General features: G+C 37.9%; 1 non-coding gene across 1 annotated transcript; it reads left to right on the top strand.

The window, feature by feature from the left end:
- Positions 1-1,028: 1,028 nt before the first annotated feature.
- On the top strand, positions 1,029-1,135 carry LOC127133975 (small nucleolar RNA R71). The gene has a single exon (XR_007807763.1). It is a non-coding gene; the product is annotated as a small nucleolar RNA R71 (small nucleolar RNA).
- The last annotated feature ends 13,576 nt before the right edge of the window (positions 1,136-14,711 follow it).

Here is a 14,711-nt window from a genome sequence, read left to right as displayed (position 1 = left end):
TTACTTTGGTTTGTTTAAGTCTTTGCGGATATGGGATTGGTGGTTTGTACGGGGGTGGTGGTTTGTAAGTTTTATCCTTGGCTTCACCTTCTTGGTTGGTTTGTTTCTCGGGTTCCGCCAGTTCCTCTTCTTGGTTGGTAGGTACATTTCCTTTAGAAGTTTTGGACTCGCTCATCGCTAGGTTATGAGGCCCTTCGTAAGAGGTCCCACTTCGTAACAAGATAGCGTTAGCTTGCCCTCGAGGGTTTGGTTGAGGTTGTCCAGGGAATTGTCCTCCAGGTGTATTTTGTGGGGCTTGGTTTTGTGCTACCTGTGAGATATGGGTTTCAAGAATCTTGTTGTGAGTGATTATCTGATGAACCTTGGTTCCTAATTGCGTTATACGTTCGTTTACGTGAATGTTTTGGTTTAGGAATTCTTTATTTTGCTTAGTCTGGCCCGATATAAAGCTCTCCATGATCTTCTCAAGGTTAGACTTTTGGGGCACAACATGCATAGGTTGGTTTGGTTTTTGGGCTTGATAACCCTGCGGTCTCTGAGGTGCATGATTTTGGATAGGGTTCTGGTTTTTATAGGAGAAATTCGGATGATTCTTCCATCCAGGGTTGTTAGTGTTTGAAAATGGGTTACCTTGGGCGTAATTCACTTGGTCGGTGTTCAGGTCGTTCAAAAGGTTACACTCCGCTGATTCATGTCTTTTAGATCCACAAAGTTCGCACTCTATGTGGACTACTGCTACGGTATTAGTGTTCATAGACATATGTTCGATCCTAAGGGCTAAAGCGTCCATTTTTGCCTGCATCATGTCCATAGAGCTTATCTCATGTATTCCACCTTGGGTCTCCTTTTTCTCTATTGATGCTCGATCAGTTCCCCATTGGTAATGGTTTTGGGCCATATCCTCAATTAGGTCACAGGCTTCAGGGTAAGGTTTGTTCATCAGCGCGCCACATGCGGCAGCGTCGATGCTCATCTTTGTGTTGTAATGGAGTCCATTGTAGAAGGTATGAACGATCAGCCATTGTTCTAGGCCATGGTGTGGACAGACTCTTAATAGCTCTTTATATCTCTCCCAAGCTTCAAAAAGTGATTCTCCTTGGTTTTTAGTAAATCTAGTTATTTGGTTTTGAAGAACAACAATCTTACTAGGGGGAATATCTAGCAAGGAATACTCTCCTGCGGTCTTCCCAAGTAGTTATTGAGTTAGATGGAAGTGAATCTAACCATGAACGTGCTCTATCCCTGAGGGAGAAAGGAAATAATCTTAAACGGATCGCATCAGGTGAAGCGCCGTTAGATTTAAAGCTGTCGGCTAGTTGGATAAAAACTTTTAAATGTTGATTCGGGTTCTCAGTAGCGAGACCCGCGAATTAGTTTTGTTGCACTAATTGCAACAAAGACGGTTTTAGTTCGAAATTGTTAGCAGGAATAAGTGGGTTTACAATACTCGAACTAGGTTCCTCGTCAGAGGGTTGGGAGAATTTCTTAAGAGGTCTCCAATCGCGATTCTCGGCCATAGCTTTCTTAATTCGGATGAGTAAGAGGCGTGTACAAGTATAACGTTCGGGTTCCGCTAAAGGATCTACTAAATTTCCGGTACTACGGGTTCTTCGTATTTACCGGCTAATAATGCCTTAGTCTAAACGGTGTAACAACAGGGTATGAAATTTGACGAAGTTGGTCCCCGGCAACGGCGCCAAAAACTTGATCGTCTGAATTCACAAGTGCACGGATCGCATCTGTAAGACCCCAATTTTGACCCTAAGATCCCTCATGGCATCATAACATTGCATTTGCATCTTGCCTTAAGGATCATAAGCATCTTAGCTTTTACTCTAGGGTGGGATCTCTTGAGAGTTGGTTTGAGATCACCAAGCACGCTTGAATTGTATTCTATTTCTTTTCTCATTTTATTCACTAACCAAAAGCACAAAAATATGTCACTAACATCTTTTGTTTGTAGCTTGAGCAGTCACATAATCCAAAGCTTCTAGGAGATCCTATGTGCATTGATATGGTCCAGGGAAGATGAAAGCAAGCAAGGCAATGGTTCCTAAAGCTCTTATCCATCAAATATGCCTCCCAAGTATCTCAATTCATCATTTTGATCAAAGCAAACCAAAGGGTTTGAGGCTTGTTTCCCAAGGAAACCCTAATTCATCTGTTCATCAATTGTGCCTTGCTCATGAAACAACCTCAACCTTTGGCCAAATGCAATAAAGGGAAGTTCTTTAATTCATAATTTCATGCATATTTGAACTTATATGAGTGTCCTCAATCATTAATTCATCAAGATATGAGGTATAGACTTGAGAAGTTGATTAGTCAATTCATCTGACTATTTTGAAGTACACTGAGACCTAACTTTTAATGTGTTTGTCAAATGGAGATGACCCCAAGAGAAAAAATGTTCTTAAGAACCATATGAACAACTTTAATGTTCATTCAAAATTTATTTGAATCTTGGAAGGTCATCATCCATTTCAAGACATTATAGGACATTTTGACTAAAACCCTAATTTTGGGTCAACTTCCCAAGGACATACTCCTTCATTTTTCATGATATTGAGGTGGGATCAAATGCATTGGAAATATTAAGATGTCTGCTTCAAATATTATGTTGAGCAAAATTTCAAAATCCTAAAAGAAATACATGTGATAATGCAAAACATTATAGGTCACTTTGGGCAAAAAGCATTGCAATGTGAAAAAGTCCAACTTCAAGTGCCCATAACGTCTTCATCAAAAATCCAAATGATGCAAACTCTAAGTCCAAATTGATTGTATTGAAAATATCTACAACTTTGATGTTGAAGGTTTTGTCATTTGGAGCTTGCATCATTGAAACAAAGTTGCTTAAAGTTTGGCCATTTTTGAAAATCTCACATGTACATGTTTTGCACCCTACACTTCATGACCACTTTTCATCAATTTCCAAGTTTCAAATGACGTTTTGATCAACATAACAAATGATCCTCATGCAAAAATATTTCCAACCATTACTCATAATGTTGTGTTTCAAGTATGGACATGGCATTTTCGAAAGCATGAACATATTGGTACAATTTTGGAAACCATTTAAATTTGCATTGCATGACCCAAAACTACACCATCTGTACGTCCAATTTGCATCTTCTGATGATTAGCTTCCAAATCCAAGTGGATACATGCATGGAGGCCCTTTCCATTCATGCAAAGTTTTGATCATGCTTTCAGCCATTGCTTTTGCTATAAATACATGCCTCATGCTCTTCATTTCATTAACCTAAAGGCGCGCTAAATGCTCCACAATTGATCCCTCAACCACACTCAAAAGGAACTCATCATTTTTTCCCTAAAATTTTTCAGATCTAAACTTCAATTGCATTGATTGATTTTAGATCTAAAGTTCCTAATCCTCACTACCTTGATTCATAGAGCATACTGCAAGCGTTAACATCAAGAAATTGTGTCTCCAAGCTCTGCAAATCAGAGGTTTACTTCTGATTTTATTTCCTTCGAATCTACTCATACATTGCTTGTTTCTTGTTGTTTCTGTGTGATCTGAAGTCCTCTGCATAGAGGCAGTTGATTTGAGCTTTGAATTTTCAAAATCCAACAAGTTCAGTTGAACACCACAGAAATTCAACCTCTGATTTCTCTCAATGTAGAAACCTATAGTGGATTTGGTTGGCACAGGGGTGATGTACATCACCCCAGCTTTCATTTGGTACCTGGATCGTGGCTTTTCATGCACATTTATTTCTCTGCAAATTTGACCTTCGTCGGAAGCTAGCCGGAGAAGACGGTGGCGCAGGTCACCGTCCTATCTCCAGATTCAATCTGAGCCATGCGTTTGTGTTTCCAGATCAGATCTAATCCGTCCCATTTTATGACTTTTCCATTGGTTGTGTGTGATTCAGTTGACTCATGTATATGGTGAGCGCGCACTTCTTGGCCGCGTGATGATCCAAGTCAATTAATGAAATCAGATCAGACACTCCACGCTTTTTCACTTTTTTAAATTCTGATTTTAATTTTTTTTTATTTCTTTTAATTTCATTTCATTTTAAAAATTCATATCTCCTTCATTATTGGTCCAAAAAATATGGGACCAATTGCATTTTTCTTCTTTTAATTTCTAGTTTCTAAAACAGAGTTTTAATATTTTTTATTTTATCATTTGATATTTTTTAAATATTTTCTCTTTTCTGCTTATTTTTAATTCATTTCAAATAGTTTTTGATATTCAAAAAATACAAAAATATTTTTCCAACCTCTTTGAAGGATGATAGATCTATGAAAAATATTCTCATCGATTTATTAATTTATTTGAGATTTATTTGAGATTTTAATTCAATTAGGTTATTTTTATGCATTTTTAATTGATTAAAAATAGTTTCTGACTTCTAAAAATGCTGAAATTTTTTGTCAAACTTTGTTTGACCTTGTTGAACTTAGGATAATTCAGTTGGACTTTTCAAAGTTGATTTGAAGTGAGTTTGAAGTTTGACCTTTCTTTATTATTTTAATTTTGAAAAATACCAAAAATATTTTATTTGTTTCTTGACTTCTAATCTTCATCTTACTTTTGTTTACTATTGTTTGACCTTGATCTTCTCTATCTTTGGTCAATGCTTGTTGATTATTTCATTCCATTTCCATTAATGTACTTTAATGTTCATCTTCTTCTTCTTTTTCTTTTTCTTTTTTGATCAATGAGTTAAAGATTGCTGGTTAGCCTTGATACATGGGAGGTTTAACCTTCCTTGATTCAAATCTAATTCAACTTGATCATGGATCAAGTGAATGACTTTGCATTAAGGATAGGTTACTTCCTAATCAAGCAAAGAACCTAAATCAATAAAAGATCATTTCTCATTTTCTTTTGGCATGGCAAGTTGTAGGAGCTTGATTCACTAATCAAGATCTCTGACTTGTGTTGTTGCCTACATTATTATTGACCGGCCTCAGATAGTTGTGACTTCTACATAAGTCCAATTACGATTGCTTAACATAGCGCTAAATTGCCTTATGGCACACTAACACTAACCATTAACCATTAACATTTAATTCTTGCACTTTACATTTATGCAATTTACTATTCCTGTACATATTATTCATTTGCTTCCTAATCAAGCAAAGAACCTAAATCAATACAAGATCATTTCTCATTTTCTTTTGGTATGGCAAGTTGTAGGAGCTTGATTCACTAATCAAGATCTCTAACTTGTGTTGTTGCCTACATTATTATTGACCGACCTCAGATAGTTGTGACTTCTACATACGTCCAATTACGATTGCTTAACATAGCGCTAAATTGCCTTATGGCACACTAACACTAACCATTAACTATTAACATTTAATTCTTGCACTTTACATTTATGCAATTTACTATTCCTATACATATTATTCATTTGCTTTTTCCTTTGCTCATTTGAGCACATGTTTATGTTAATGCAATTTGCCTTTTTCTCACTTGAGCACATAATTGTGTATATACTTTTGTGCTTGTGTTTTGTTTGATTATTGTGAACCAAATGCCAAAATGGACAAAAAGGACTTAGACTTTAGGACATTCCCTATGCAAAATTGGAGTCAAAGAGTAACTAGGCATTGGGACTTTAGAGTGCTATAAAAGTCAAAGAGCAACTAGGCATTGGGCCTTTATAATGCTATAAATGTTGAAGAGGACTTTGAAAGGATCAATCTCCAAACTCCTTCTTGTTCATTCTTTGTTTGCTTGATAGAACTTTTTGATGTGTGTGTTCTTGTGCTAGGGATTTCAACATCGAGCTTAAGTGAAGAACCATTGTCATGAGCTTCAAAAAAGAGAGATCTAAGAGCCATTAGGGATATTCTAAGAACTTGCTTGATTGATTGCTTGCTTGAGTTTATGCTTATTTGATTGCTTATTCCAAAGGATGGGAGCTACTTGGATCATCAATATGATCTCAAGAGACGAACTCCATTTGTGGTCTTATTTCTTCTCCTTCATCTCTCGTATGATTAGGACTTTAGCCATTCTTCTTCTTCTCTCCACTCTAACCCAAGCCAAAACTTTTGTGCAAACATTTAACATTTCTTTTCAAACATTAGAAACCTAAGCATTATGCTTTTGATTTTCAAACTTTCTTTTCATAACACTTATTTTGAATTGAATCTTTAAGTCAACTTTGACCATATCTTGTAAATACTTTTCATTGGTAAATATAACTCATTCAAATGCTTTTGTGGTTTCAATGGCCACTTCCTTACCAAAAAATTTCATAACCCTTTGCTATTAGGTTTGAGTTATCCTTGAGGTAGATGTAATACTCACCTATATCCTTAGTGATGGACAATGAGTCTTCCATGCTTATTATAGGGTTAACCCCTCACTAACATGTTGAATCTATCCTCACATGATGGATTTGTGGTTTTAGGTTGAGTTTTCTCCCTTGGATAACAAAAGACCTTAAGGCTTTTGGACCAAATCAATTCACCAACTTGTTTTGAGATTTTTACCCCGAACTACGAGGTTTTGATCCTAATCTTTTTAAGATGGTACGTAGGCAATGGGTTTATCCATTCAAACATAAAATTATAAATAACTTGTATATTCTCTTCTCATCTCCCCAATCATGTTTGCACAAATAAAATTTTTTCACAAAATACCAACCTTACAACAAGTGTGAAAAGGGCTCCCTAGGAGTACCTAGGATGTTTTTGGTGCTTAACACCTTCCCATTGCATAACAAACCCCCTTACCCCGATCTCTGACATTTTTACTAGTTTTTTATTCGATAAAACTATTAGGTTTTTATTCGATAAATAGAAGTGCGGTGGCAACTCGACTTGTATGGTTTACTCTTGATTTAGTCAATAAATTGAAAGGTAACGAATACCCCGCTACAACGTCAAAGTAATATAAAAGAATATCGATCCCACAGAGACCAAACCATCAATCTATCGATTTCTATCACTACAGTGTTTATCTAAGGCGGTATAAAAGAGATATTGGGTGTGCAAAACAATGGTAAATAATAAATGCAGGAAAAGAAAGGTTGAATGTATTTCACGTCAGTTAAGTGATATTTCGATTGTCTAAATAGAACTACTTATGAGGCAATAGTTTCTATTCTTGAAAAGAATCCATTTAACAGGAACTGTCGCTTTCGCGTATTCAGAACCTGGTTTACCCTTAAATTAAGGCCTTTTATTGTCACTTATAAAAGGTGCGCAGAACGCTAAAGTAGTAAACTTATTTTTAAGAAATGAGACTCGTAAACTTAGTTGAAAAGTGATTTTGATTTGGAAAGTTTACCCAAGGAGTTTCCTGATTTTAAATCTATCAACGCGTATGGAAAGAGTTTCAAAAATAGTTTTTCCTTAAAGTGATAAAAATTCCTAGTTACTAGGCCAGGGTGCTTTCGCACTCCTCGAATAGTTAAAACTAACCAAGTTTGTTTTAGAAAACTCAAGTTAAAAATCAAAAACAGCCTTTAAAGTATTTCTACAAATTCAATATGTGAAACATCTCTTTAACCGAGATCCTTACATTCTAACCTTTAAAAGATTTAGCCAAACATGGTAATACAAACAAACACAACGGTATTGATCATGATGAAAAGTTTATTTTAGAATGTGAGGCGTAAAGAATGAGTAAAGAGCGTAAAGTAAATAAAGTAAAGCGAGTGCGAAAAATAAATAAAGTAAAGCGAGTGCGGAAAATAAATAAAATAAAAGCGAGTGTGGAAAATAAATAAAATAAAAGCGAGTTCGGAAAATAAATAAAGTAAAGCGAGTGTGGAAAATAAATAAAATAAAAGCGAGTGCGGAAAATAAATAATGTAAAGCGATGACAAATAAATAAATAAAAGCGATAAATAAGAACCTGCTCCAAACGGAGGGCTTTAAATCCGGTACAAGAAAAATAAACCTCCGACTCCTTAAGCTAAAGATAACAGCAACTCGAAGTGACCTAACTCAATCTCACTAAGGTGTGATCACCACCCATTACGGATACTCATCAGTCACAAGGAAACCGACATCAATCTGCTTATGTACTTCCTCTTTGATCTTCACAGCCATATTAGGATCCGTTCTTCTCAACTTCTGCTTGACTGGCGGGCATTCTGGCTTCTACGGCAATCTATGCTCCACAATCTCATAATCCAACCCAGGCATGTCTTGATAGGACCAAGCAAACACATCTGAATACTCTCGAAGAAGATCAATCAACCCCTTCTTAGCATCTAGACACAGTCGAGACCCAATCTTGACTTCCTTCATATCATCCTCGGAACCCAAGTTGACTAGCTCAATCTGCTTTTCAAATGGTTGAATAATCTTTTCATCTTGCTCTATGAGATAATTCATCACTCCCTTCTACATCACTTTCCTCCTCGGCCTCAAACACAGGGAATTCAAAATTTGGAGAAGGATCATTGTATTCAATGGGGTTAGGAACCAACCTGCATAATGATTTGATATTTTGATTTTAGAGAAATGAATTTGTGACCAAATATTATACAGATGGACAATTATATTGTTTATTTATGTTTTTTGGTGATTACCATTTTCAGAATAAAGCAAAAAGTAAAAATAAACATCAAAGATGTGGATGAATAGAATTAACTTTATTGATGATCAATTTAAAATGCCCAAACAATGTTCACTTCTCCCTTAGGCATAGGAGAAGGATTTTAAAATATAAAAACAATTACTTAGAAAGATGCAATAATAAGAATATCAACGGCAGTTCAATTGTTGCATGTCCCTCTATGCGTCACAAAGTTGGTGCAGTCTTCCTTTTCGTTATCCTCTAGCACAGCAGCTAAGTGTTGTTCATTGCCATGAATGAACACTCGGCTACGGAAGCTAAGTTGCATATCTTTAGATCTAACAGCTGATGAGCCTCTCTGGAACCCCAAACCAGTTTTGCCCTTATTGTCGGAGACCTCTACCATGTGCCCCCACTGATCAACAGGACCTTCTTCAACAATCTTTTGAGCATCTTTCAGTGAGGACATAGGTGCCCCAACTCTCTTCTCAACAACAATAGTTAAGGCTTGGAACGGAGTTCCAACCTCATCCCAGCTTCAACATACGAGAAAGATGACAGATGGCTAACCAACAACGCCTTCTCTCCTCCCACAATCACTAACTTGCCATTCTTGACAAATTTGAACTTCTGGTGCAGAGTGGAGGTAACAGCCCCTACCTCGTGAATCCATGGCATTCCCAATAAACAATTTTAGGCCGGGTGGATATCCATTTCTTGAAAAGTAATATGAAAATCACTCGGACCTATCTTGACTAGAAGGTCCACTTCACCAATAACCGTTTTGCGCGAGCCATCGAAGGCTTTGAAATTACCCCACTATATCTCATGGGAGCTCCTTGGTAAGATAACTTCAACAAAGTTGACTTCGGAAGCACATTTAGTGACGAACCGGTGTCAACAAGCACATTTGATAAAGCATCTTTCTTACAGTTCATTGAAATATGCAAAGCTAGCTTATGATTTCTTCCCTCCTCAGGGAGTTCTTCGTCACAGAAGCTCAAATTATTGCATGAAGTGATATTAGCCACAATTTGATCAAATTGATCCATAGTAACATCTTGCTCTACATACGCTTGTTCAAGAACTCTCTGCAGTGCTTCTTTGTGCGCTTCAGAATTCAAAAGCAGAGACAACACGGAAATCTTCGAAGGGGTCTGGAGCAACTGCTCAACCATATTAAATTCACTCCTTTTTATCAGTCGGAGTACCTCTTCATCATCATTGGCTTTCAAATTGTTGGATTCACCAGACTTATCTTTGGAACAGCCAACTGGATCTACATTAGGTATCTCCACCTTCTTACCAACAACTGTTACTTCTGGGACCACCGGCCCAAACACTCGACCACTGCGGGTCACCTTCGTCACATCAACAATGCTCACGACTGAGCTAGTCGTAGGTAATGGGACCTCTTGACCATTCTTCTACATTGTACCATTATACTGGTACGGTATAGCCTTATTAGATGCATACGAGACTGGGCCCGCTAACCGTATTACCAACGACGATACTGATCTTTGACTGACATTCTTGCCGTTGCTGCTGCTATCATGTTGAATTACCAACCGCTCTTGTTGCTTGAAAACGGGCATTATGACATTGACATCGTCATCTACATGATGAGATTAAACAATCTGGATCATGCCTTCATCCATCAGTCGTTGGATGTCCCTTTTCACAACTTTGCGACCCCTTGGGTTCACACTACAAACAACACAACCATCATGGTCATGTTCACAGTCACTCACCATACCGATGTCCTTGTGTATCTACACCACGTCCACCATATTCATTGAAGAGTTCCCATGAGCGGGAAAAGGGTTTGCTTTCATATTCGGCGCGCGGTCTTCAAAGGACACCATACCACTCTTCATGAGATTTTGAACTTCATATTTCAATGGATAGCAGTTTTCAATATCATGGTCGGGTGCTCCTTGGTGAAAAGCACAACGAAGCTCAGGTTTATACCACCAGGGAAGTGGTTCTGGGATCTGTGGCGGGTTCCTTGGTTGATTCAAGTTCTTGAGAACTACCGAGGGATACAGCTCTGCATACAACATAAGAATCGGATTGAAAGAGACCTTTTTCCTCTCAAAATTCTGCTGATGCTGGTTGTTGATATTGTTATTGAAGGAGAATTGCGACCCAAAGCGCAGCGGAAATTAAAATTTTCTCCTTTAGAGATCCTTACGAATGGTCATGGTCAGTGATAGAATATTTACCTCTTGTGACGGTTGAAACCTTTGGTGCAGATCTCTTGTGACGATCAAAACCTTTGATGCAAATCCACGAAGCGATCACGAACGTTGAACGATGACAACGTCTCTACTCAGTCCACACGAACGGGTTCCTTCAATCTCAGTGCTAGCTGGTACGAATGAAGGCTTTGAGTGAGAGAGAGAGAGTGAGAGAAAACGAAAATAATGCAACCGCAAATTTTTGCTTCTGCACAAGGGTTCTATTTATAGAACCACTTGTGTGGGCTTCAAGCTAAAAGCCCACTTAAGTGTATTTTGGCCCATATCTTATAATATGCCCAAAATCACTTAAGCCCATGGTACCTTACCGTATTTCGTATTCTACTCAAGTACACCGTACCTTACGATGTTCTATAATTCACTTAAGGGCACCGTACCTTACGGTATTCCTTAATTACTCTATCTCTCATCAATCCGTCCTTTGTGTGTGACCCTGTAGGTTTTCGTGACGTTGGCAATTATATTAAATCACGCATTTAATATAATAAACAGTGAGCGGTATCTAGCAACACATCACTGCTACCCAAGACACGAAAATGTCACGTGATCTGACAAAACCATCTGTGATAATAATTATATGTATCATTACCCTTTTGCCCTAATGTCTATATTGAACACAAGGCATAGACCGTGTCATCCTTGTCCAGTTCAATATTGGGCCCATAGACATTTATCCTGTTATGCAGGATGGGCAAATTCCATCTAGGTCACTCATGTCCCTCAGCATGCTTTATGGATTACCCATCAACTGTCTTTATGGTTATCCAGTTACGGACAACGTTGGATCAGCAATAAAGCACTCGACTCTACATCTAGGATCCATAGTGGTTTCAGGTCGAAGAGTGGAATACACTATTATCACCATGAGAATAACTTATGACACCTTGCATAACTTTCTATATAGTATTCTCATAGCGGGTCAATCCGGTATAAATATTACTCTTAATATTCATACCTATGTTTAAGACTTGATAACTCTTTATCCATGATCCATGAGATGTGATCATCAGTCTACAAACATAATAGTCTTAATGCTTTAATGTTATCCCACTTCACACTAAAGCTCGACTACAGATACTTTAGGAATAGTGTCCTTATGTTTAACGTGTTCTCATGATTAAGTCACACTTAATACATTAAACGGACTATCTATTCCAGGGACTTTATTAATCAACCATAATAAAGAGAATGCCTTTTATTATTCGATACAAGTACCAAAATGTATTGGCCTCTAGAGCTTACACCAACAATCTCCCACTAGCACTAGAGCCAATCAAGCATACCCCGTATGCCCATTGATCTAGTATGGCCATCATGCTTCTGCTGCGCAAGAGGCTTTGTCAGTGGGTCAACTATATTGTCAAGTGTAGGTACTTTACATATTTTCACATCTCCTCTATCTATTATCTCTCGAATGAGATGATAACGCCTAAGTATGTGTTTGGATCGTTGGTGAGATCTAGGCTCCTTGGCTTGTGCGATAGCACCATTGTTATCATAATAGAGACCAATGGGATCCACAATGCTAGGGACTATGCCAAGTTCACTAATGAACTTTTTGATCCAAACAACTCCCTTTTCTGCATTTGAGGCAGCAATATACTCGGCCTTGGTTGTAGAATCAGCAACTGTATCTTGCTTTGAACTTTTCAAGCTCACAGCGCCACCATTTCAGCAAAACACATAACCATTAGAATCATTCATATTAAAGCGTCTTAGCACCTTGTCTATGTACTCTGACTTAGGACAAGCATTTTATGATCTATCTCTATAGATTATGATCCCTAATATATAGGCTGCTTCACCTAGGTCCTTCATAGATAAGCATTTCCCCACCCAAGACTTTGCTTGTTGCAGGGTAGGGATATCGTTTCCAATAAGTAATATGTCATCTACATATAATACCAGGAATACGATCATGCTCCCACTAACCTTCTTGTAGACACAAGGCTCATCTTCGTTCTTGATTAATCCATATTGTTTTACTGTTTCATCAAAACAAAGATTCCATGAGTAGGTCACAGGCTCATCTTGATCCATGAGTAATACATCACCTTGATCCATATATCTCAGGTAGGTGACGTATCCTGCCTGACCTACGCTGGTCTTGTTCTACTTGAGCAGGTTGCTCTTACACAACTACTTGTGTATCCTGCTCCAATTCCTCCATAGGTGTGTCGATGCTTTGTGATTCTTGAATTTCTTCAAGATCTACTTTCCCCCCACTGGTTCCTTTGGAATTAAAATCCTTTTCTAGGAAAACTCCAGTTCGAGCGACAAACATTTTGCCCTCAGAAGGATTGTAGAAATAATATCCTCTTGTTTCTTTAGGATACCCCACAAATAAGCATTTGTCAGATTTGGGCTCAAGCTTAGTTGAAACTTGTCATTTCACATAAACCTCGCAACCCCAAATCTTTATGTAAGACATATGTGGTTTCTTACCACTCCATATCTCATATGGTGTCTTCTCAACCTTTTTGGATGGAACACGGTTAAGTGTGTAAGTTGCTGTCAATAGCGCATGTCCCCAAAAGGAGTTTGGAAGATCGGCGTGACTCATCATGGATCGGACCATGTCTAACAGGGTTCGATTTCTTCTCTCAGATACACCATTCCATTGGGGTGTTCCAGGAGGAGTGAGTTGGGATAGGATCCCACACTCTTTCAGATGGTCATCAAACTCTAGGCTGAAATACTCACCACCTCGATCTGATCGAAGGGTTTTAATATTCTTACCTAGTCGGTTTTAACGCGTTAGGTTTCACCCTTTTAGTATTAATGTTATTAATAGGCATTTCGAGATCAAGGACATACAGTCCATTGCTCATTTGTGCACTAGCATAGAATATATCATTCAAATAAATTGAGCAACAATTGTTCTTTATTATAAATGAAAAAACCAAACTTGTCCAAACAAGAAATGGAAATAATATTCCTGCTAATTGCAGGTACATAATAACAGTTCTCTAACTGAATTATAAAACCACTAGGTAAAGTCAATACATAAGATCCTACGGCTAAAGTAGCAACCTTTGCTCCATTGCCAACTCGTAGGTCAACTTCACCTTTTTCCAAATCTCTACTCCCTTTCAGCCCCTGCACATTTGTACAAGTGTGAGAACCGCATCCAGTATCTAATACCCATGATGCAGAAGTAGATGAATTAATAACAAAAATACCTGAAGTTGAAGTCTCTACTCCATTCTTCTTATCTTCCAGGTACTTTGGGCAGTTTCTCTTCCAGTGTCCGGTCTTACCGCAATGGAAGCAGGTGCCTTCTTTTGCTATGTGTAAGACCCCAATTTTGGGCCCTAAGATCCCTCATGGCCCATATCATATCATATCATAACCTCAAGGATCATTGCATGCCCTGGTTTCCCTCCTAGTGGGTAGGTTGCCTTGTGGGTTGATTCTTGATCACCAAGCATACTTTGCATTTGTATATCTTTGCTTTTTCATATGTTTACTAACCAAAAAGTACAAAAATATTGTCAGTCTAACCTTTTTGCTTGCAGTTGAAGCAATCATCAGCAATTAGGTCAAAGTCAGTCAACAGTCAGTCAAAGCAGTGGATGGTGGCCATTCTTGCAGAATTTGGGCACCATGATCAATAATCAAGAGCTCATATATCTTGGGACATCATTTGAAGTCAAGGTCTCAAGGAATCAGGGTTTGGAATTCATCAGAAGAGGTTCAATCATCCAAAACCCTAGAAAAGTCAAACTTGGTCAACTGTGGATTTAATCAAGGATTTGATGGATGGAATTGATTTGAAGGAGCTCATTCATGCTTGTACAAGCCTCATCTATCATGTCAAACCTCATCATGGAAGAATTTGAAGTAAAATCAGAAATTTCCCAAAATAGAAAGTGGACCTGTAATTTCAACTGCCAAAAATGGAAACTTCTTGATCCTCAACTTAC

The sequence above is a fragment of the Lathyrus oleraceus genome, chromosome 3 (assembly GCF_024323335.1).
Source record: "Lathyrus oleraceus cultivar Zhongwan6 chromosome 3, CAAS_Psat_ZW6_1.0, whole genome shotgun sequence".
Classification (NCBI taxonomy): domain Eukaryota; kingdom Viridiplantae; phylum Streptophyta; class Magnoliopsida; order Fabales; family Fabaceae; genus Lathyrus; species Lathyrus oleraceus.
This window is presented reverse-complemented; position numbering and strand designations above follow the sequence as displayed.